The sequence below is a fragment of the Hippoglossus stenolepis genome, chromosome 20, assembly GCF_022539355.2.
Source record: "Hippoglossus stenolepis isolate QCI-W04-F060 chromosome 20, HSTE1.2, whole genome shotgun sequence".
Lineage (NCBI taxonomy): Eukaryota > Metazoa > Chordata > Actinopteri > Pleuronectiformes > Pleuronectidae > Hippoglossus > Hippoglossus stenolepis.
The window spans coordinates 3,679,860-3,683,536 of NC_061502.1; positions in this window are offsets into that span (position 1 = coordinate 3,679,860).

Below are 3,677 nucleotides of genomic sequence, written 5' to 3' on the forward strand. Positions count from 1 at the left end.
CGCACAGCGAGAGCACTGCCTACAGCACTCCATCAAACATCTAAAGCAGAGCTGTTTTTCTGCTTCATGCCTACACAGACAGGTCCAAGAATACAAAATGTTCCCTACATCAAAGAGACTGTTACATATAGATTATATATTTACTGTAATATGTTGGCAATGTCTGGGATGTCTGTGGAGAACTGAAATGAACGAAGCAGCACGTAACACAGGGGAGGGAAATGAATGATCATAGTTAAACAGAAGTTGACAGAAATAAGCAGACAGAGAAAGAGATATGAATATATAACAGTAGCTCCCTCCATTGTCGTTGTGTTTGTTTTTCACTCCGTAGTAAAAGATGATTTTAGAACTGCACGTGGAAAAATCTTTTACCCATGTTACACTTCTGCAACTCCAAAATTAAAGCTTTAGGAAGTAAGGATTAGAATGCATTTGATCTTTCCTCATAGTCTCTGTTTGATTATTGTGCCTTTAAGGCGAATGTTGCAAGCTGATAAAAAAAACATTGTAGGACCTTTTACAGAATGTTTTCAGTGGTGGTTGGCCTTGGGCTATAAATGATCTGAGGTTGTCTAACTTCGGTTTCTTCAATGCAGACCAGTCAGTTGTCGTATAACAGTCAGTCAATTTATCCATCGCTTGGGGAGACCATTGCCTGACAGCCCCCCATTAGGGTTAAATGACTTTAAATGATAATTTGGGACGAGAGAGACTGATGTGGCTGGAATCCCCAAGCAGCACTCTGTGTGAAACGCCCTTGGAGTAACACAGAAGGGTTGGTCAAGCGTTTTCTGACCATTGGTAGCTGTGGGAATCTCTTCTTTATACCATGGCCATGTTTTCTTCAAGCTGACATGGTGGCATCTCCCAACACAAGAGCTAAAGACTCAGGGTGAGAGTTTGCAATCTCCATGATGAGGTCTGAGAGGTCAATTATAGCCCGGGCTTGAGAAAGGATCTTTACAGCGATCCTGATGAAAGCCAATTCCCTAGGTGCATAAAATGCATGTCTGCTTCTGATGGGTCTTAAGTTCAAGAGAGCATGACTCTGACAAATCTAAATGTCGGTACACCATGTTGGGTTAACATAGCAGCATTCTCATATGAATCTGAAGTAAGTCCAAGCAGGCCACCACGCGTTCCACACTCAAACACATGCAGAGTGTGCAACACCATGTCGCCATAGTACAGCATCATCTTGTCATCCTGAGTGAAACACTAGGATCTGTTTTACCTGAAAATTATTATTATTATATAAGACTGAAGTCATTAAGAAGAAATTGGACTGATGAAACTCGGTTAAGTAAATAAGCATTTACATTATTATCAGGAAAACCAGTTTTTACATGAGCAGCCATGTTTACATTTTGCTTGTTGTAATTCTGGTTATTCTGTAATATGAACAACAACCTAATATCACTTTCATATTAAGATATGGACAGTGAAATGTTTTAATTATGATGATGTCATTGACACTTTAGAATGAAAACAACTTGTTGTTATAAAACCATGTTCAAGCACAAGCTGCATTATGGTTGTGGTTATTGTGGGGTTCTAACTGTGGGACATTAGCTCTGCAACCGCCAAATTCTCTAAATGATAAGGAAAGGAGCTTCAATGCTTCCTAACTTATCTCCTTTAGCATAGGAAACACCGGACCATCCTTATTGAAAGGAAAAGAGAAAATGCCATCCCATAATTCATTGCAGCAGCAACATTTAAAGCGACGCAACCACTTATTCGCTTAGTCAGGAGTCACAGTGAGCCATACGTTTATCGAACTTACAGTTCACAACATCATCATCAGAACTACATATAAATACAAAAGTCATTTTAATCCGTTCTGGAATGGACACAATAAAACATAAAAGGAGATTCTGCATAACTAACTTGCACCTTCATGCTTCTGAGCTGTTATTTCCACCTGACATCAAGCAGTGAAAGGTAGAATCCCAATTAGTATATTCACGCAAGTAACTATGCTTTTCCCTTGACTGGTGGTAATGTCGAATGGCTGTGATTGGCTGTATAGAAAACCCAACTTCACTCCAGTATTGCTTTCCATACCTATAAAACCCGAGGAGCCTGCAATGGACTGTATTCTTTCAGTTCATAGACTGTTTATAAAGATGCATGGAATGTTGGCTCACCCAAAGTGATCGCCCCCTGGTGGCTGACCGCAATATACAGTAGGTCGTAAACGCTGCATCCTCAAGGTAATGGACAGGACATGAGCCAAACTAAGAAGTCAAAACACACATCAAATACATTTCTGTCATTTACACTAGATCCTATCGCACAGATGTATTTCTATTAAGTTGTCTATTGAGTTTGGTTTTGATTACTTGTTCGATATTATAAAAATGGCATGAAATGTCACAGTTGACAGCTGAGACTGGTCAAGCATGTCACATTACATTACATTTAGCTGACGCTTTTATCCAAAGCGACTTACAGTAAGTGCATTCAACCATGAGGGTACAAACCCAGAACAACAAGAATCAAGAAAGTACTATTTCTTCAAGAAGTCAAACTACAAAGTGCTACAAGTAAGTGCCATTTAAGTGCTACTAAATTGTTAGGTTAATGTGTATCAGTGGGACCTGTTCATCCTGTGATCGCTATACTGTGCAGACATTGGGTCCAAATCTGCAACATTGCAGCGCTCATATGCGAGATATCGGGGCTTCCTTACTGGATAGTGGAAGGAAGTGGAGATGCATCGTCCATCTTTGAACCCAGTCTGTGGTTCAGATGCATGTATTTCCTTATTTGATTGTTCTTATATCCAAACTGTGATGATATTTAATTAACTCTTTGCACATTTACAAGGAAAATGAACTATTCAAACTGATCCCTCGAAACGATCATTTGTCAGAACTTTCCAAAAACAAACCAACTTCTACCTCTCATGAATGCAGACAGTGAAAAATTCAAATAAAACTCTAGTCATGGCTTTCTGGCTCACCAAGTTCAGCAGTGCAAGCGGCTGACACACCTCTCACACTTATTTGAAATTGACAAACCATGTCTTTTAAGCTACTTTGCATCTTTCCTAATGCAAAATTCAAGGACTCCCACTTGCTCTCTTTCTAAATAAGAAATGACACAGGTCAGAATGAGACAGAGTGTCCCGCTCTATCTTGTCAGGAAATCATCCTCCGGAGGTTAAATGCTGTCGCAGCGAGCTCCAGAGGCATCAGGATGAATTTCAGTGGCATCACACTGTCATGGTAAGTAGCTGGAGAACTGTAAAACATTATGAGGTGCTGGTGTTGTTTCTTTTTTACACTACTTCATACTTATTCTCAACTACAATTGATGACTAGCACAATTTACTCCACTATATTTATATGACATCTGGGATTTTTTCAAACAAAACATGATCATCTTCTAAATGTCCTTCAAATCAAGTGCTTGTACTATGTAATTGAGCTATACAAATTATGTTTAAGAAAATTTGCTGCACTCTGATGAAGGCTGAAATCTTTTCAAAGACACATTCTTTCTATGTCCTTCTCCACAGTTACATGTTATACATTTATAAAATCAATTATTGCTAAGGTCATTGGTACTTTTGTATGATCATTATCTAAATAATAAAGTATGTCTTTCAGGATCAATTTAAAACCTGCAGACTAAACAGAATATTCTCAGCCCGGGCCCTTTTTGAA